Raw genomic sequence first — 22,500 nt, 5'->3', positions numbered from 1 at the left:
AAGTATTTCCAAATAAAACTTCATCCAAATATGTATGTCATGGTAAAATCGCACGGTCAAGCAATACGAAATAATCAGAATCAAATGCTGTTTAACCAAAGTGACTGTAGAACAGAGCGCATATGAGCACGTGTGAAGATTACAGAAACTGAAGAAGGATGGATGACTAACGAAAGTATTACCAGCAGCAAAAGCCAATTTAAAAACGTATGCCAATTTACAAGCGTGCACGGGCTTGCATAAGAAAGAGCAAAAAGAAAAAAAAAGAAAAAATGCGCCACGTGGCAAGGAAAAAGAAAAACCCCAACCGGATGAGATAGACGTGTAGCCCCACAGTGGCGACAAGAGTCTTTAACGATGGTGTCAAGACGACGGGATAGTGTTAATCGTATGGCAAGCGAAATGTACAATAAGAAAAAAACAAGAAATAAGCACTGTTTTTAAAGTAATGATAAAAAATACGTTTTGCTAAAACAGAACGAAAAGCGACTCGGGTTTATTTAATATCATCAGTACATATCTTCCTGGCTGGTATAAGTATTTCCAAATGAAACTACATTTGTATGTTATGGTAAAATCGCACGATTTGTTTCGACGGCACCGGATAGAATGGGGGCCCGGAAGATATTTTAGCTAAAACGAACACGGTTCGAAATAAAACTTTGAAAATAAAAATATTTGTCTTAGGTTTAGATTTTATTTAGAAATTTAAAGATTTAACGACCTGAACGATTATATTGGATTTTAAGTAAGCGTAATTTAGACAATTATAACAAAGGAAAGGTAAAGGTTCAAAGTAGAAAGTTAAGAAAAGGACTGGAGGAAAAATGTTAGCAATTCAAATTAAAATAACCGAAAAGATTTAAGGAGGATGTTGGAGAAAATTGGTGAGGTGGAATGAAAGTAAGAGAAAAAAGAGAATAAGAGAAGAAAGGGGGAAAAAGAGAAAAAGAGAATAAGAGAAAAAAAGAGAATAAGAGAAAAAGAGAATAAGAGAAAAAAGAGAATAAGAGAAGAAAGGGGGAAAAAGAGAAAAAGAGAATAAGAGAAAAAAAGAGAATAAGAGAAAAAAAGAGAATAAGAGAAAAAAAGAGAATAAGAGAAAAAAAGAAAACAAGAGAAAAAAAGAATAAGAGAAAAAAAGAATAAGAGAAGAAAGGGGGAAAAAGAGAAAAAGAGAATAAGAGAAAAAAAGAAAACAAGAGAAAAAAAGAATAAGAGAAAAAAGAGAATAAGAGAAGAAAGGGGGAAAAAGAGAAAAAGAGAATAAGAGAAAAAAAGAGAATAAGAGAAAAAAAGAAAACAAGAGAAAAAAAGAATAAGAGAAAAAAAGAATAAGAGAAAAAAAGAAAAAGTAGGGTGGGAAGAAATAGGAAGAATGATAAAAAGAAAAGAAATAAAAAAAATAAGATAAAAAATTAAGTAAAAAAAAAAAACCCAGAAGAATAAGAAAAAAAATCTCAATATAATTAGAAGATAAAGATGGACAATAAATTGAAGAAAAAATAATAAAGAAAAGCAAATCAATAAACAGATAAAAGAAGAAAAAACGGTAAAAGATGCTGGCTAGAAAGGAGGAAGATATAAAAATATAAAAAACATTATAAGAGACATATACCAAGAAGGACTATGGAGAAACAAAAAAAAAAACAGAAGAGAAGAAAGATAATGACAAAAATTATAAGCACGCTAAATAAATCACCTTAAAGTAGACAAAACGAATTAAACTATCAGTTTGGTTTCGGGCCGATGTAGATTGGGTGCGATTACCAGTTAAGCAATTAGATGTGATTACTGTCCTGTCGATAAGTCCGTCTTTATTTATAATGGTTGCTGACGGAAAGTTTCTCGCGTAAAACTTGGTTGCTCTTAATTTCAAACCGAGTGTCGCCATTAACCCAAGTTTATCTCTTCTTATTTTAAATGTATTGTTTCTCATACGAAAATCAAGTTTGGATATTATGCTGATAGACCTTTTGGAAACTATAACGTTGGCTGCGTTAAGTTTTATGTTTGTCTCACGAATATCAACCGTATGAGTCACGCAACATTGGCACACAACTGAAATCGCAATGAAGTTACAAAATTCACACCCACTAATGTGAATCAATTATTAAAATATGCTGCTCTTAATAAAACCTTAGTTAAAGAAACAGCATTCAAATAGGGATTAGAAAAATGTTGATAACTAAATAGAAAACTTAGGATGTTCAAATATAATGAAATATAAATGGTACACACGTTATTATTATTATATTTATTATTATTATTATTTTATTATTAGTATTATTAGTATTATTATTATTATTATTATTATTATTTATATTTTAATATTAATATACGGTAATTCGCTGTCCAAGAGGTCTACATCTAAAATTTCAAGTATTTCGAGTCAGAATTGGTGGAAGAGTTTGGTAGAGTCTGCAAAGTTCAACTCTGTAAACTTTGATCCCTTGCGAGCCAAATTTTCGCCCAGAAACTGATTAAAAAGCTTGCTGCGTGTTTGAATACCCTATATGTAAAATTTCAAATGTTTAGACCAAAAATGGCTGAATAGTTTGGTAGAGATCCGCAAAGGTAAAAGCTTTTGAACTTTAACCCCTTGGAAACCAAATCTTCAGTAAAAAATCGATGGAAAAGCTTGCCCTATGTCTGAATACACTTTATGTAAAAGTTCAACCAAATCTATCCGAGTAATTTGGTAGAGACCACAGAGGTAATTTTTTTATAACTTTAACCCGAATTATGACCCTTTAACATTTATTGTTTTGGGCTCAAATCGAATTATAATGTTAGATCCATGTCCACGTAACCTACATTTAAAATTTCAAGTGTTTAGACCTAAAATTGGCCGAGGAGTTTAGTACATTGTTCTCAAAGGTCAAATCGTTCACTTTTGACCTCTTAATAGGCAAATTTCTGACCGAAAACCGATTTAAAAAGGTTTTCCCAAATCTCAATACCCTTTATGTCAAATTTTGAGTCTGTGGACCGAAAATCGATAGAGTTATTTGGTAGGGTAATGTACACACACAGACAGGCACACACACACATTTTCACTTTTAAAGACATATGGATATTAAAACAAAACAAAGAAAAATACATTTTTTAAACTAATTATTATTGAGGCGCTTTTAGATAATTCGTCGCTGGCCGAAGAGAGATAATTCCATTTTACTAAGGATCCATTCATATTTTGCATACGAGGATTGTGGGCACTAATACAACACAAAACATTTAACATTAACAAAATATTAATAACAAGAAAGAATCTGATATTAGGCTTATTGATGAATGCGCTAGAAAAATTGACTTGTGATTAATTACAAAAATGCCCTGCAAAAGTAATTACTGATTAATTGTAAGAAAAACGTTTCATAAAAAATGTAAGAAAAATGATTTGTTTTACAACTACTTCATACCATTTATTTACAAAGTTTTAACATTAGAAAAATGCACTGGAAAAGTCATTTATTATTAATTAAAAATGCCCCGTAAACCCACTTTTGATTGCATATAATAAAAACTGGTTTGCTTTTGAACTACTTTATTCAATATACCAGAATTTTAATATTACAAAAATGTCATATTTACACGTCTGATTAAAATTCGGAAAATTCACTTTTTAGAATCGCATGACATGGAGTTCCATGCCATAGATATCAAAACAAGAAAAGTTTTAGCAATGTTTGGTATATTCCACATAGAAAGTAGCGTAGCGAGGCTGTATAAAAAGAGGAAAGTTTGTGGGAAATGATTGAAAAGTGTAAAAGTTGTGTTAGAACTAAGGAGATCTCGTTGAAGGAGCATGCGATTAAAAGTGAGGAGTGGATGGTCAAGGACGTGGCCAATGAAGTGGAAGTATGTGAGATCAAGGCTGGGTACGTGAAACGTATGGATAGAGAAAGGGCAGAAGAACTGGCTAGGAAGAAAATGCACGGAAAGTTCTTCCAGGAGATAATAGAAGTGATAAAAGATCATGGCAATGGCTTAGAGCTGGATATCTGGCTAAGAGTACTGAAGTTTTTGTCTGTGCAGCACAAGAGCAAGCATTAGGAACACGACTGTTCTAAAAAGTTATTCTAGGGGAGGAAGTTGCTGCAGAATGCCGGATTTGTGGCAAGACCTCAGAGTCAATTGCGCTCCTTGCAGCAGGGTGTAGCGGATTCGGCCAAAGAGAGTACCGCAAAAGACACGATCGTATGGGTCTCCAGATATATTGGGAGATCTGTAAGAAGGTTGGAATGAAGTGTGCTGGAAAGTGGTTTGAGGACCTCCTCAAACCACTTTCCAGCACAACTTATTCCAACATTCTTACATACCTCTCAATATATGATGACATATCTGAAGTGAGAACAAGTGAGGATGGCAATGTAGAGGTATGGTGGGACAAGTGTGTCATAACGACCAAGCATCTAGATTTATGAGAACTTCGACTGAGAGAAAATGAAAGAGATAAACATGTTTATCTGTATATCTATAAATTTTTGTTTTTTCTCGCTTTTACATTACACGTTTATTTTTCTATTAAAAATTATTAAAACGAACTTACATACTCAGTCACTGGTTATGGAAGCGACTACATGAAAGTCAACTATTTTATTTCACTATTACGGTGAATTCTATGCATGCATAGTTTCTACATTCTGCATAAGTGCGTAGAATTTAATAAGAAATGTATAGCATAAAATAATTTTCTCTGTATCTATCTATCTATCTATCTATCTAACTATATCGGCATCGTTTTGAAGCTCGACCCTTCGGACAACGAATATCGAATAATTGGCCAAAAACAATCATTTCTTCACCCTCAACTGGGCACTTTTCTACAGGAAGACGTCGTTTTTTCCTCAATATATTCGAAAGCCGTCCCCTCTTTTCGATTGACTTCCCTTAATTTAAACCTTCGCCATTTCCGGTTTGGCGATGGACGCAACGCCAAAGACGTCTCGTTTTTTTTTTATAAAGTTATTTTTCTCCGCCACGGTACGGGTTCGAGACTGCCTAGCTTCTACCACTTTTTTTTGGCTCAACACACACCTCCAAACACCGGGCACCCAGGCTAGTCTATAATATAAATCTCACTCCTCAGTTCAAATTTATGTATGTATCTATGTCTGCCTTAAACTTTCGACAGTGGCAAGGAATTTTCACGAGATCGTTATCGTTTTGAAGCCCAACCCATCGGACGACAAATATCGAATAATTAGCTTAAACCATTAATTCCTTCACACTTAACTGTGCACTTTCCTCCAGCGAGGGGGTCGCTTTCTTTCTCGGTATTTTCGAAAGTCATCCTCTATTTTTGATTGACTAGACCTTACTGAAATCATCGCTACACACCTCACAACCCCCGGGCAACGCCAGTCACCCAGGGTAGTCTATTATACAAATCTGAGCCGTTTGTTTATTTGTGTGTTTTTATGTCCACTAAAAACTTTTGCCATTCACATCGAACCGGCAAAAACGTGGTATCATTAAAAGAGCGATCTCTCTGACACATAATATAAAAAAATTAGAAAAAGCTCGTCAATTATTTCATGTAGAAATGTCGTTTTGTTTGTAGGAGGTCAGATAAAAATATTTGTTTCGACGCTTTTTGTTTCTTGCGCATTCGTGAATGGTTGTTTCGTTCTTTTGAAATAAGAAAATGCATATTTTGAGATATATATAAACTTAAAACACATTCACTTTTGCCAATATAACTTAATTCTGATTAAAATAAAATGCAAATAGTTTATACTGGAATAATTAACAAAATACAGATTCTTATCGCTAATAGTACTCTTCCAAAGTTTAAAATCTAGCGGGCTGGATAACTTCCCTCACCTGTTAGTAGCCTGCATAACTATAAAGCTATATTCACCTGTCTATGGAAATATTGTAGCTACATCTTTGGCTCATTCTTAGCCACTAGCCTCTCCTTTTTATGGACAGGCTATAACATAATCTCTAGTCTTATAGATTCAGCATTATCATCTCTAAGTCCTGTCCTTTATCTGCAATGTCACATCCCTTGGCTAGTTTTATAATTACTTCCGCCGAATATGCTCTGCTGAACTCGCTGCTCTTGTTTTCCCTCGACGTATATACACACGACCTACCCGGTGGAAAGAAAAATCACACGTCTGATGCATAGAGGTCTCAAATGCGGAAGGATTTTCAACCCTAAGAGCTCATTTTATCGTATTGCCTGGCTATTGAATCTTCACGCCTCTGTTTTCTTTACTAAGTAATTACACAGACATTTAGACGCAACGAGACCAGCGACTTTGATATAAAACTGACGATACTCAAGTGTCTATATACCAAGTACTCTGTGAATAAAAATGAAACAAAAAAATGAACAACATCTACCAAATGGAGTATACATTAATGGCGAAAGAAAAAATATTTTGATGCACACTGATAAAAGTGAAACAATTGGAAGATATGTTTATTAAGAGAGTTTTGGAAACGTAAGTTGTTTAAACATTTGTGATATGCCTGAAGATAGTTCCTATGTTTACAAATGTTGCAAATTCAAACGCATCTTCTAAGCGTGAAGAATGCCCCGCTTTTCAAATAACCGGAAAAATACCTGACTACTGCTGACTATTTTGAAAACAAATATCAATAGAATATTGGTTAATTTTCGAGAGTTGCCAATTCCTACACGTGGTTCTTTCTCTAACTAAAACGCCATACTAGTTAATGGTGTAAATATATTAGGCTGACATTCTACTCATTAATCATTTTTATTTAGTCGAGATTATTAAACGTAATATCTCTTCACAGGAATATATTCAGTAGTTTTATTTCATATCGACGATCCAGTAAAAGGTTCAAGAGACTCCCCTTTGATTCCGTTTCACTATAACCAGTTGTCGAGCCCCAAAGCAAAAGAACGCAGCGGCAACGCGAACGTAACTGCCCTTTTCATAGTAACTGCCAACTTACATAATAAATGCGATAAAACTACTCTCTTCTGGGCAAATTTCACAAACTACAATGCTATAACATCTTCACTCTTTGCTGTTGTTTGCGCCACGAAATGTACTATTTTATTAGGTTGCTTATCTACCAAATAATCACGGCGCCTGCTGGGCCGCAGCTGCTAATTCTTATTGAGGCGGCTCAGGTCCTAATCTTTTTATAATTCTTATGAATGTCTAAAATTTTCTTCTTCCTGTTGATCCGTCTCTTGGCCACGTCCCACACGAAGCAAACTTACCTAAAGCATCGCATTACATCTTAGGAATGTATGCATTAAACTCCGTGTGATTTCATTCCAGGTTTTCGATGTTTTAGAATTTGCCTTCTCATTATCAAGCCTTTTTCGCTATCCAGGTTTCAGATACGCCATTTATGTCACCTTAGCTGTACTGCTGCCTAAACCATCATCAAGTGTATTCCTCGAATAAAGCTCGCTTATATTATGTTGTCTTATTTAATGCATTATTGCGACATCAATTTTAAACTGTTTATCCTCTCTTCTTTGTTATAGCCGTAATGTTTTCTGGGTCAGCTTTCTACGTTGTGTGGCTGATCGCCGTGATGACCAGAACCTGCAACACTAATATAATATAAAATAAACCAAAGCTATAACTCTTATTAGTTTCATATTAAAACATATTTTGGGGTTATTTGTTTTTGAGCGAATCGACAGTATATAAGATTACGTTTGTTCACGCTAGAATAATGACATACAAAAGGCATGCATAATTTATTTTTCCGTTAATTCCGATACTTTGGTTTCGCATGCAAGAATATTTGATTCGTAAGATTTTGTTTGAATAACTCAATCTCTAATGAATAATACATTTTTATAGCAGATCTAATTCTTCTGCTGCGACAAATATTTAGACTCTGGCTAAGACTTACACACTCACATAGAAGCATATCCTCATTCATATATATAGAGAGAGCATTATTTCTATAAAAACTGTATCTATATATTAATACCGTAGTACCTTAAACGTACGTGTGTTACGGTTTCCAGATTATAAGTTATTCGATTGGGACGTTCTACATATTAAAAACGAGGATAGAATGTGATGACGTACTACGAACATTAAATTATTACTATATAGATACGCTAATGTAATATTCGTTGTATGTTATCACCTCCCAACCGTCTTTTTTAATAAATAGGATCTCCCGACCACCGTAGACACAATGTAAAAAATATATAAAATGCTGTCGCTTATGGATCGAACGTTATGTTTATTTTCTTAATGAAACCTTATTATCAAGTAGTAATGGCTTCTTTGACAGGATTTCGCATAGAAAATATCTTCTAAAAATTGTAACGTTAGAATGGTTGTGAAACATTTAATAATTTGAGTACCTTTAACGTACGTACGTCTGTCATAGTGTATTTAAAAAATAATAATAAACAGAGTATGTTAAATGTCTTTTAATTATATAAATATATCTTTAATTATATACAATTATTGAAACAAAATACACAATTATTTTCACAGGCATCGCTAGTTTATATAAACAAGTTTAGCATAAAAAAATGGACACACCTTTATAATGTTAGTTTAATATTAAAATCTTTGATCCTGCAATCTTTTATTAAATATGAATATTGCAATCCTAAGATGTTTTAAGTTCAAATTAGCTGAGGTTTTAATAAATATATACATGTTTGAAATAAAAGTTATAAGTTTTTAATGTACACCTTTGAATCTGTTTGTCTTTCTGTCACGCGGGAGTTTGAAACGATTAGATTTAGTGGCCGAATATGACCATAGATTCATGTAAACTTCTAATATACGCTGGGTCCGTTATTTGACCTTTCACGCTTGAGTTTGAAATTGTTTTTTTTCTGCAAGGCTTCATTCTACAATATTTGCTGTCAGTCTATAAATTAAAGTTTGCAATTTGACTTTTGTTTGTCTAAAATTCTTGAAATATCATTTTCGCTGATATTGTCAATATAGTATTTTCGCTGGTCTGTCAAGCTTAAATTTAAAATAGTATTTTGTTGACTTCACGCGTTGTTTGAAATCGACTTAACGTTAATGTGTAGGCTTATGTTTGAAATAATGTTTTCGTTGGTCTGTAAGGCGTATATTTGAACAGCAGGTTTGTTGTTCTTCCACTCCTAAGAGTTAAACAGCATTTCCGTTAATCTGTATATTGTATATTATGTTTATCTTCCACGTTTAATCTTGATATAGGATTTCGTTTGTGTGTCAGTTCAGTTTAAAGCATCATTTTCACTGGGCTACCATGTTTTATTTTGAAATATGATTTTCATCGTAAACACGCAAATAAGTCGGACGCATCTCAATTTTATGTGTATGGAATTCCCTGCCTTTGAGCAGAATTCAGCCTGTCGTCATTCTAAAAAAAAAAAGAAAAAAAGAAGAAAATATCATTCTATACCGAGGGCTTTTAAGCATGTTTATTCGCAATTTAGGATTCTTCTTGTGGGTGGAAGTGTACGTCTTCACATTAAAAAGCAACAAGGCCTATTTTATGTTAAGTTAAGGGATAACTAAATAAGATACAGTTTTAATACAAGTATTATTGAAAGTTTTATTTTGTGCTGAATTTGAAATGTCCTCATTAAAAACAACAGATATTTAAGAAAAGTGGGAAACGCCTACAATTTGTTCACGTTTAAATACCTACTAAAGGAAAAATATGACAACAAAATGCTGGCGATTTTGAACTTTCAGAAATGTTGTTACGTTGCGCAAGGACCCCAGGTTGGAAACGGTCGTAGTTAGTAAGTTCTCCGCTGCAATAAAACCTAGCAGCCGACATTTATTGATCGTCTAGTTTGTTTAGGACTTTGGGTGTCATGGTAACAGCCAAGACAGCAGAGTTATTTCCCCCTTGACCGTGCATTTTTTCTCTTACTTGCCGTCAGCTGTCAACCGCTTGTCATAACAACGTTGCCGACTGAAAGAAAATTAACATGCACACAAAAATCAGACGTAACTGAGCACTCCAATTAAGACGTAAGACACGATGGCTTTTTGTATAAAAATATATTTTGTTTTAGAAATATTTTTCTCATTCTGTACATAGAGATTTTTAACAGTTCACAATTTAACGGTGCGGCTTACTTTTCTGTTTCAGTGATGGAGAGGGGGGAAAGACGTTATGCTCTCGACAACGCACGTCTCCGCTCCTTTCTTTCCTTTCTCTCTTTCTCTCTCTCTCTCTCCTTCTGCTGGACTCCAAAAATCACCTCTTTATATTGGCATGAGTTTTTGCTCGGTAATTTTCCATGCCACTGGTCGATCAACTCTGTTATCGATAATGGATCACGCATTTCCTGGTCACGTTTCTCAGTTTTCGTTGACACATGCATTGCTGCATCTGACCCAGAGACACCGTAACCCATTTCTCTTCAGCTGACCGACTATTGAATTTGTTTATACACGTGCGTTGCCAACCTCGTGCCAGCTTCATATGACATTCCGATCTTACATTACAGTGCAAGGAATGTCACGTTTCAGCCAAAAATGCACCCCCACAACCTTCACTTTTGTAAACAAAAACATCGTCGTCCGATTTCTCTGTTTACGACGTAATTATTTTTGCCGCTCGACCGGTGGACAATCGATATTCGATGGCCACCTTTCAAATCTTTTATTATTTAAATTTTTTTTTTCAGTTATGTATCGGATGGTCCCAGCCATCCATTACTTAACAATGTCACTGCGTTGAGAATAAAAAGAAAGAGCCTGAATAGAAAGTTCATAAAATCTGCGAAAGTACTATCAATTTTGAAATTATAAAATCGTATATTAGATTTTAGGCATTAGCAAATTGTTTGAAATTAATTAAAATAAGTGTAATTTGTGTTCTGATGATATACGGGGGATTGGCACCCCTCCGGTTTTTCTACAAAGGAAATCCATAGAAATTGCATACTTGTTTAGTTCATTGAAATAAAACTTTTAATGAAATATATGAATTCTCGTTGATAAATTTACTGTTTAGTAAAAGTACAAACACTTTATCATTATAAATTATACATTACACATATATTCCGATAACATTTAGGGAAAACTTTCTTCTATAAAACTATTTTAATAAAATTTAGTTAAAAAAAATCGAAGTCGTCTGCTCTTTTCATATTTAGAGTAAACTGTATTAATACGATTATGTCATCGTGTTTTGAATGAATGAATAAGAAAACACATTTACTATCTGTATTAAATAGCATTATAAGATAGTAAATATTTTTACGTCATTGCTTCGTGGGATGATCTTGTCAAGATATATTTAGCACTGGTCGTAGAATACTGGTGTATGTGCCGTCTAGCTTTCCTTCACATCTTCTGGTGAGTGTCCAGTTTGTACGACTGTAAACAAAAACAGATTACACCACTGCTCTGAAGAACTACCTTTTCAGTTTATTAGTTAGCCTTCAAGCTCATACTGACCGCAGTTTATCTAATGCTTATCCAGTGTTAAAATATATCTTGGCAAGAATATCTCATGAAAAAGCAAATTTATGACAACCTACCTACCATATCTGCTACTATCAGGGAGCAACATCTACGATTTGCCGGTCACTGCCAGAAGAGCAAGCAATAACTAGTACGAAATGTATTGCCGTGGACTCCACTGTACGGGTGCACGACCTAGATCCACGTACACCCAGTAAATTTCATATGACCCCAAATGTGATCCTGTATATTTGAGGCAGTTGATGGAAGGCAGGGGAATCTGGGGAGTGAGAGCGATCACATTGGTCCGGGCGACGAGCCCGATCAGATAGATAGAAAGACGCACTTTCTATTTCAGAAGAAAAAACATTTCTTTGCAAGAATCCCAAGAAAATTTTCAACGCAGACGGTATAGAGGAATCTAAAAATAAAATATTGAACAAACCTACGTCATATTAGGTTCATAGACATTTAGAATATCATGGAAGAGGCAAATTGTGTTGATAGAAACAGGGAGATAAAGAAGAGCTTAATGATAAATAATGTTTGGCAATTTTTTATAAATTAATTCATGAATGATTAACAGTAGGTAGGTTGTCATAAATTTGCTGTTTCATGAGACATTTTGAATAACGTTTAGTGTAAATCATATTCATAACGATAATAAATCAAGACACGCATGAAAAGAAAGCCAGAACACGACAATCAAGAGCACGTGTTTCACCACATAATAAACGACACTTTTTTGCCATCATTATTTCGCATTTATTTATAAACGTCTTCTTACAGAATCATTAAAGAGATACGAAAACACTTTATTTGTAAACGTGGAAAACAGAAATATACAGTTTTTTTTTAAAACGTTGCTCTCTTATTTGCTTGTGATATCAGTAAATATATTGTAATTGCTAATTAATTGTGTGACATTGTTTTGAAGACATAGTTTCACATAATGGTTCAACTAATATTCTAATCTGCGTGGTACAAGGAGATTAAAGCGGTATGGCAAAACAGAAAAAAATAAAAGTAAAAAGCTGAGCAGAACGGAAATAATAACTAATAAATCAAATGCAATTACTAGATTTCATAAATAATATAAACTACAAAGTATCATTTTCTTATAAATTTCAAAAATGAGATTATTTGGATGCATATATTATATATTTTATATTTTTGAAGCGTAGTTTCGAAATATCGTAAGACTCAATATAACGTTTTTTATTTTTGTTTATATAATTTAAAAAAAATCACACATATCTATTTGAAACTGAAATCTGGTTTTGGAAATAGCCGGATGTAATTTCTTTTTTCCTTTTCATAATTTAACGGAAACCACGTCTTCGCGATTACAAAGAAATGCATGTTAAATAAATGTGTGAATATTGGTAACGCTTAACAAGAACACAATTATCATCAAAAAGCCGGCCATTTTTACGCCAAGATGAAATAATAAAAACAGAGAAGAAAGATTTTCTGTTCGCTTCGAGATATTAAACTCCTCCTGGTTTTTCACTGTGTGTTTTTATTGAACTAATATTTATCAGTCATATATTTCATCATGAATCTGTTACATTCGTTTACTTGTTTGTAATCGGAGTGCATTTAATAAAAGATCAAAATGTTAAATATTCATTTAATTAGTATTATTTTGATTTATTATAACTATTACCGTAATATCGGTTGCTATTCTCAAAACGTTTGCTAATTTAGCTCCAGACATTTTACAGATGTCGTGTGTTAAATTCAGTGTATAAATTCCATAATTCAGTATAAAAAAATATCTTATTTTGGCGAAAGAGAAACCAAAGATTATCTGCGTTTACATAGAACGAAACGTTGAGATAAAAACCTGATATTAAGTTATTCATATACAGAAGAGAACACTAAAATTGTCACCCCCAGAAAAGACGACATGATTTAATTTCCATTTGATAAAAACCGGTTTCTTTTTTTGTTACAGAGCATCTACTAGTTGGCCAGTTGCGTACATATCCCGAGATCGATAGGAGCCTTCTTCCATATCTAAAAGTGACACAGTGTTCAACAAGCGAGATCGAGAACGCATCGCTGAACATCTGATGCTATTTGCCGATCCAAGTTTTGACAACAGAACCATTGCCAGCACCCCCAAAATGTTCCACAACGTTTCCGGCTATGATCTTTAATGTGGTTTCAAGTGAGAGCCACATCATGCCACCTCATATATTCGAAGTCAGCTTGATAGTCAACACCAAGGTGTACCTTAATGTGCTGAAGAATGTGGTGATTCCATGGTGCAATCACCTGGTCGCTGGCAGACCATAGGTGTGGCAACAGGACTCGGCGTCGGCTCACAAGTCCAAAACGACTCAGGCTTTGCTTCAGAAAGACTACTACGACATTGTACCCTTCTCTAACTTAAGGCATCCTTCTTCCACCACTGGACTACTTCGTTTGGTTATATGTCGGCAACATCACCAACATGACCTTCAACGACACTAAAGCCAGCCTGGTCGCCGCCATCTGCTGAATATTCGTCGAGCTTTTGGAAAAGGTATGCCCCCAGTTCCGGATCTGTATCGAGGTGGTGATTCATGCTGAAGGCGGCTACATAAGATAGATGTCAGCTCTACTACATAATCAAGTTATGTGAGTGATGTTTTTCAATAAAAGTTTTAAAATGAAGCTGTTGTCGTTTTCTTTAGGACGACACTTTTATCATTCCACCTTGTAGTAAATCTGATGTAAACAACCAGTAATTCTTGATAAATTAAAACTTTTAGATAATTGCAATATCATAACACTCAATGTTACAATTGTTTCAATGTCCAGTTCGACAATTTCAAGCATTATATCGTTTAAAAATTTTCAGAAACCAACATTTCTTCAGACTTCATGAATAAACACACTTTTGTCAATGTAGCATTTTTTGAATAGAAGGAAAAAAGAAGGGGGAATCCCTTACAGGAAAAGCATGCGGGGAGCATTTACCTTGGATGTGGTTCGGAACCCCCCCTTTCCGTAACCACAACCAAGGTAAATGTTTCTCGCATGTTTTCCCCGTTAGGCATCCCCCTCTTTTTTCTTTCTATTAAAAAAATGCTACATTGCCAAAAGTGTGTTTATTCATGAAGTCTGAGGGAACGCTGGTTTCTGAACATTTTCAAATGATATAATGCTTGAAATTTTCGAACTGGACATTGAAACAATTGTAACATAAAATGAAATACACTGTTTGTTGCCATCAAGACCTTGTCCTGAAGTCTTGATTTTGCACACACAGTATATATATATATATATATATATATATATATATATATATATATATATATATATATATTAATATTTTTGAATACCTACAGACACTAGTGTTTCACCCTTTCAGGAATCATCCGTGCAGGGTGACACGATTTCTGCGGGTCAGAAATGTCGACCCAGCTACGAAGCCATCTCTGACTCCATTTACAAGGAACTAACCTCACGGCCAACCTCAACACGAGAAATATCGTTGAAATTTAAACATTTAATTTTAAATGTCATAACATCTATTCACAGTGATCTAATAGTTATTATATCACGATCTGCACATGCGAACTTAAGTGACCAACTTTACTTCAACTTTATAGTGTTCAACATTAAGAACCAAGTTCTTAAAAGGGCTTACATTATTATACTATAATAATACATAATATAATATAATATATATATATATATGTGTGTGTGTGTGTGTGTGTGTGTTTGTACAGTTCCATAGACACTGTTGCATATATATGTATATATGTATATATATATATATATATATATATATATATATATATATATAGAGAGAGAGAGAGAGAGAGAGAGAGAGAGACAAATTCATAGATCGATTAATATACCTATAAGTACTTTGTGTGTATGCACTATATGCGTATGACTATAGTTTTTTTTACACAGGCATCACCACATTATCAAGGCCAAGAGGCCACTCAAGGATAAGGGTTAAAGAGTGCACAGTAGAAATTGGACAATATAGTAATCATTAGTAATGAAAATTCGGTAAATTTGATAACTTCTATGGAATGGCTCATCAAGAACTTATTTACATTAGACTTTAATAGAAAGTGTTCTGACAAACTCCAAGCCCCTGTACCCAATTGACATAAATACCCCACAAGCAATAAAATCTCACCTCGGCACCGCAGAGATCCCCAGATGCCGGGTAGCCTTCTACTCTAATAGTTTTTTTTTTCTTTTGAACTGCCAGGCTTTGGAATTCCCTTCCTGCTTCCCTGACTGCGCTGACATGCAAAAGCTCAAGTGCAATATGAACAGACATTTTGCTGCCCAACTCCCCACACAGTATCCCCGCAAATTTTGTCAAAAATAGTAGCTCTGTTTCGGCAGTTGAATGCCTGCGTGGTTGATTAGTTATAATCGATGGATGATGGCCTTTAAATAATGATAAGCTCGTTGTTCTTCACACACGATATAGATTATAAAAATGTATGTATGTATGTATGTATGTATGTATGTATGTATGTAAGTATTTATCTATCTAGCTATGCATATATATATATATATATATATATATATACATATATATATATGCGCCTCTAAAGAGAGATATATACATATGAGATATACATTTTTTTTCGGGGAGCTAGAAAATGGCAAGCGCCCTCAACACAAGCCTAGGAAGAGGTGTAGGAACTCTTACAAATCGACATAGACACATGGGAAGAACTTAGTCTGCAAAAGCCGAAGTGGCAAAGGCTTGTACATGAAAGTTGTGATGCTCTAGAGAAAAGAAAGCAGGCCCACAGCAATCTGAAGCAAAAGCTTCGCAAAGGTTTAATTAATGGTCTTAACCATGACATACAGAGCGAGAAATGCGACACTTGTGAACGAGTGATTTTGTCAAAAGCTGGTTACGTCAACCACCTTAAGTCTCACAAAACTCCTGTTCAGGTCAACTTTGCACCAATTAGTTCGAACCAAACGATCCGTTTAACATGCAGCAAAGTTTTCAAGTCTACTGCTGGTTTGAGGAGACATGTACTTGTTCATAGGAATACCCTTCAACCTCCAGAGGCAGTACGCTCGATGGAAATTGCTCAACTTGTATGTCACATCTGCTTCAAGATATGCAAATCTGCGGCGGGAGTGCAGAGTAATTTGAGATGGCATCGGCGACAAGATTGGGAGAACTCCATGTAACGGCGATCATCTGGAAAGATGCAGCAATCATCATGTATGTATGTATGTATGTATGTATGTATCATATATCTATCTATATATCATCTATCTATCTATATATATGCATGCATATATGCGTCTATGAAGAGAGATATATACATATATACGTATATAAAGAGAAAGATATTCAGAAAGATGAGTATAGAGATGGAGTCCAAATTTTACCATATTGAATTTCAAAAAAATAAAAATGTAAAAGAGTCAGCTCACCAATTTCCCCATCTCTAAAAGGAGCTAAATCGAAATTTCGATTAAAAATAGTATGAAATGGAAATATGGACGATGACACAAATAAAGCAGAAATAAGGCAGTGAAAGAATAAAACAAACATATTATGTTCTAAAAGATTTCCTTTTTGCTTACAAAAAGAAGGTCTAAATGACTTAATATAAATAGATTCTAAAATTTCCAGATAAAATAATAAGTGTAACTTTCTAAGAATGGAGTACAATTCCAAACTAAAGAGGAAAGCAAAAATACGGCTGTTTATCAGGTGTTAACATTATGATCGAACCATATGTATTATCAAAAACGTAAGATGGTACAAATTTTGCATGACAAATCTTGGCTGGAATACGTTGTTTCACACGGGAATTCAATCTCTGCAACGTTCTACGTATAGCAAGCCACAAATATATTTAAATTAATAGACAATAGCTATTATGGTATTCGATTCCGCTGAAAAAAGATTTCCATACACACACACGTATATATATATGCATTTATAATTATTTATGGAACACACACACACACACACGCACACACACACACACACACACACACATATATATATATATATATGTTTATATATATATGGAAACACATATACACATATATATGAATATATTTACAGAAATGATTATATGCATACTTATCTAATGGTCAAATCCAAAAGATATTACATAAAGTTCCGCTCTTATCATTTTTTCAAAAACCGCAAATTTAAAGTAAATTGAATGTAACCGTTTAAACAACCCATGCCACATTTGATTCGCCTTTTATTCTTCTATAATTTTACCTGTTCACATTTTGCTTTTAATTGAAGTATCCTAGTGTTCACGCCAATTTAAAAAAATGGCTTCAAATCGAGAAGGTAAAATAAAACTCCGCAGCAACAAAACAGCTTAAAACCAGCTTAAAGTATCCATATTTTAGCTTCTCTAATCGTGAACTATCTATCTTTTAGCATCTCTAATCTTAATTGTCGTTGTTTCTTTTTTACAGTCAATGTTTATCAAGGCCCGGAAGCCACTTGAGGATGAAAGTTAATACGTGTACAGTAGTCAATGGGATAACATCGTAGTAATTCTTAGTAGTGGAAATTTTGTAACTTGTATTACTTAAGGAGACGGTTCAACAAGAATTTGTTTACATTGGACTTGGGCCGACCAAATTGTATTCAGCTGGAAAGCAGGCAAACGGGAGAGAGTTCCACATACCTGTAGTTCTAAGAAAGAACTTTGTTCATTGGATTCTACATTTAGGTTTAGGCAGAGATAAAGAGTGGGGAAAATTATTTACAGCGCTTTCAGCTAAAGTAGTGAAATTTCTGGATTTTAACTGCCAAGATAAAATTCACAATTATGGAAACGCGTATGACTGACAAACATAGACTGTAATAAGGTTACAATATTCGTCGTGAGATCCGAGTTATCTAACATTATGAAAAGATGAATCAACTAAGAATTTTACAGTTTGGATCTTATGGATCATATGGAGTTTTGTTCATAACTTCTGCGGGATGTGGAACGACGGACGGGATTTGCTATGTCAATACTCGACAATATAACTCAATATAATAGCTTACACCCGTTGTCTTTCATTGTTTTTCTCTTAAGTTAAACGTAAGGCTTTGTGTTTACTTCAGTTTATTGTACATGTTTGATATAATGGCTAAACTGTCTTATTTACTCCCTTCTTAGACATTCATTGACAAACTATTAATACAGGAATTATATAGTTTCTTCAGTGGCTATTTATCTCCTGGTATATCTGTATTGTCAAATATACAGCAACTCTTAGTTTCCTGACGTTCGTAAAAACTTAATTTAATTTTTCTAGCCATGTGATTTTCTATCTAATAAAAGCAATAAAATAATATAATCCCTTATCTGCATCTGCTCATGTCAATAGCTTAAATATCCACTTTATGGCAGTTTATATGATATAACGTAAATAAATGATATAACATAAATCTGTTGTAATGAGATTTCATTGAAATAAAATAATGAAAATAATTTTAGAAAAAATGTTAAAACGAACCAGACTTACCTTAGTTGATGTAGCCGTGCAGGCCAATACAATACGACATGTGTTAGAAGAGAATCATTTCTGAAATAAAGAAAATAAAATAATCATAGCAATTTCTACACTGATAGGTAAAAACTAAAATTTACTTTACTGATTTACAAAATGCGAACCTTTTAGTAACGAAATGTCACTGTTCTTATGGGTTAACTGTACGAAAGTGGAAAGTTTTCGAGTCCATATATATTCTATTTGATATTAAAAAACTACGAAACATCTGCAAAAAATCAAATTCCAATGGAGGTATATACCCTATTCTTTGCCAAAATTGCCATCATAGATAGGTTGGTAAAATCACGCGTAGGTGAGTAAAAGGCTCAGTGAACATAAAAGATATATAAAAAATAGCAATTCTCTAATTGCATTATTCTCTCATTCATTGCAGCATAATCACACCTTTGACTTTAAACAAGCAAAAGTAGTTAAATTTATTTCAAATAAACCGCGCCGGAGACTTCTTGAACTAGCGCTTATCGCAAATTCAAGCACAATTAAACAACATGGAGGTTTCTATAATATAGCGCCATTAATGAGTAAACTTTTATTAAAAGAACATAATTTAATTGTATATATATATATATATATATATATATATATATATAGAGAGAGAGAGAGAGAGAGAGAGAGAGAGAGAGAAATAAAAAGGAACAAACTGAGATATGTGTTCATCAACGTTTTGTCTTTATTTGGAGACTTCCTCCGGATGAATGAGATTAAGAAACAAAAACACCAGTACAAATATTAAAAAAAAAATCACATGTGTGACGTTGTTCTATCTCAGAAGCAGAAAAAACGTTGGGAATTCAAAAAAGAAGCGGAGCTTGCGTGGTTAAAGAGAGGGACACTTTTAATAACGTCATATAGTCGTTAATATGTTTTTAACATTTATCAACGCAGTTAATATTCTTTCTGGGGAAAAATATGCCTGTTAAATTTCAAATATAGGTGTGTAACTGAAATGTTTTTGTTATGTAATTTATTGATTGAGATTTTATGTATTAATTATTATAGGACGTGTTTCAATGGTGCGAGAGGGTTAATCATTGTCTACGATTAAATTATGTTCTTTTAATAAAAGTTTACTTATTAAGGCGCTACATTATAGAAACCTCCACGTTGTTTAATTGTGCTTGAATTTGCGATAAGCGCTAGTTCAAGAAGTCTCCAGCGCGGTTTATTTGAAATAAATTTAACTATTTTTGCTTGTTTAAAGTAAAAGGTGTGATTATGCTGCAATGAACGAGAGAATAATGCACTTAGAGAATTGCTATTTCTTATATCTCTTTTATGTTCATAGGACATGTTTTCTAATTTAGGCTGGGTTTCACCAACATATCTATGATGGCAATTTTGGCAAAGTGTAGTGTATATGCCTGCATTGGAAACTGGTTTGTTTTGGAGATGTTTCGCTGTTGTAGATATTTTTCTTATAGTTTGTGATGTAGTTTGTATTTTTGGAATTCCCAGTTTGCTTGGTGTGTTGCAAATTATTGTATTATTGGTGTGTGTAGGTAAAAGACGATGTCTGTTTTGTAAAGAAAACTCTGGTGTATATAAGTTTTGTTTATTTATCCTGGAAACTATTTATGTGGCTTTTCGTTTAGCATTAAATATGAAAAATGTGGGGCATTACAAGGGTTTCAAAGTGTTTGGAAGGTATTTAAATTTTTCATCCAGATAATCTGGACTACAAATTCTGAATGCACGTAAGAAGAAACCAATTATCATACCTGTTCTTATTTTGTTATTATGGTGTGAATAGAAATGTATGTACTCATTTTGTGTGTAGTTTTGCGGTGAACTTTTAAGGATAGTTTATTATTGGATTTTATAATAAGTATGTCTAGAGAAGGTAATGAGTGTTTTCTGTTTCACAGATTAAATTTATGGAGGGTTCGACTGAGTCTAATTTGTCTGTAATGTTATCTATGTGCGTGTTTTCAGGAGGAAAATTAATATGGCGTCAATGTATCTAAACTTTTTTTTACACAGTGATCACCACTTATCAAGGCCCGGAAGCCACTCATGGATAAGGGTTATTGCAAGTACATTACGTTAGTGTGGAGATTTGATGAAGTGTTTACTTAAGGGGCGGTTCATTAGCAATTTGTTAACATTGGACTTGAAGACATCCAAGTTGTAGTCCTGTGGGAAGCAGGCAGACGGAACAGAGCTCCACAGGCGTGCAGTTCTAAGAAAGAAGCTTTGTTCATGGAACCGCGTTTTGATTTAGGCACAGATATAGACTGGGGGAAATTTTTCACAGTGGATTCAGCTAGACGGGTGTTTCTCATGAAAGATTGGCGAGGGGGGACCAGAGATTGGAGTTCAGACGAGCAGCTGCCATGGAAATAACGATAAAACAAGGATAGGCTCGCAACGTCTCTTCTGTGGGAGAGAGGTTGCAGGGTAGAGAAAAGGGCATCCCACACTAAGCCACGAAGTCTATTTTGTACTCTGTCAAGGCAGGACAGACTGTTTTTAGCAGCTCCTGTCCAGATATGGCAGCAGTATTCCATCCTTGGACGTACTTGGCTTTTATATAGATAGAGAATTGCATCAGTAGTGAGATATCTTCTGGAGTGGTAGAAGGATCCCACCATCTTTCCAGTGACCTTGGCAACAGAATTTATGTACGTCTTCCATTTCAGATCAGGAGTAAAGGTCAAACCCAGAAGCTTGTCAAAACACGGGGCCTCACCCAGACGAGAGCCATCCATCACAATTGATGCCAGATGGGGATCAGAGCGTTGATGATGTAAGGATAGGAGTTTGGTTTTGGATGAATTAAAGGTAACCAGCCACATCTTCCCCCACTGAACCACGCGCTCGAGATCAGAGGAGAGAGAATCAGAGAGAACTTTGTCATTTATAGCCTTTGATGTGTTGCCGTAGATTGTAGTGTCATCAGCATAGATGTCAACGAATGATTTAAGTATGTGTTTAGGGAGCTCATTGATGTAGAGCAGGAAGAGAGTTGGGCCCAGGATTGACCCCTGAAGGACTCCAGCATTTATATTGCAGGCCTTCGATTTTTGTCCATCTACCACTACTCTTATGAGCCTATCGGAGAGAAATGATTTAATGATTAAGAAAACATTTCCAGTTATACCGTAGCTGGAAATTTTGTGAAGTAGACCCTTATGCCATACCTTGTCGAAGGCCTTTGATATGTCAAGAGCAATTGCCCTAAAAAGGAAGCCTTTGTCAACTAATTTGTATTTGGAGGTAATCTTAAATTATAATGGAGCAGACTCTAGGAATTTTAAGAAAAGACAGATTAATACTCCACTGAGAGGGTTACACAATGTAAGACCGAAATTTTGCCTGTAGAAATTGTTATTTAATTGAAAATAAGTCATGTCAGTTATAAGTCTAATGATTTTTAAAAGTGTCACGAGGAAAAGGTAGGTTAATGTTTGATGTTTTTAGGTGTTTCTGGGATAAATTTAAACATTTTAATGCGGACATTAGTATATAATGATGTTTTATCTAAGCTGTGTATTGTTTTGTTATGCATATTAAGTTATTATTGTTGAGTAAATCTCCGGAGTTCTTTATGTGGAAGGTGCTG

At 34.2% G+C, this 22,500-nt stretch overlaps 1 long non-coding RNA gene across 1 annotated transcript in view; it reads right to left on the bottom strand.

Moving 5' to 3' along the window:
- Window positions 1-22,500, bottom strand: part of LOC145292195 (uncharacterized) — a 682,408-nt gene that overhangs the window by 68,695 nt on the left and 591,213 nt on the right. Inside the window, exon 4 of the long non-coding RNA XR_013869562.1 lies at window positions 18,891-18,950. This is a non-coding gene — a long non-coding RNA (uncharacterized LOC145292195). The remainder of the gene's footprint in view (window positions 1-18,890; window positions 18,951-22,500) is intronic.

This window comes from Euprymna scolopes, chromosome 13 (genome assembly GCF_053919585.1).
Source record: "Euprymna scolopes isolate OS-2025 chromosome 13, ASM5391958v1, whole genome shotgun sequence".
Classification (NCBI taxonomy): Eukaryota; Metazoa; Mollusca; class Cephalopoda; order Sepiida; family Sepiolidae; genus Euprymna; species Euprymna scolopes.
This window is presented reverse-complemented; position numbering and strand designations above follow the sequence as displayed.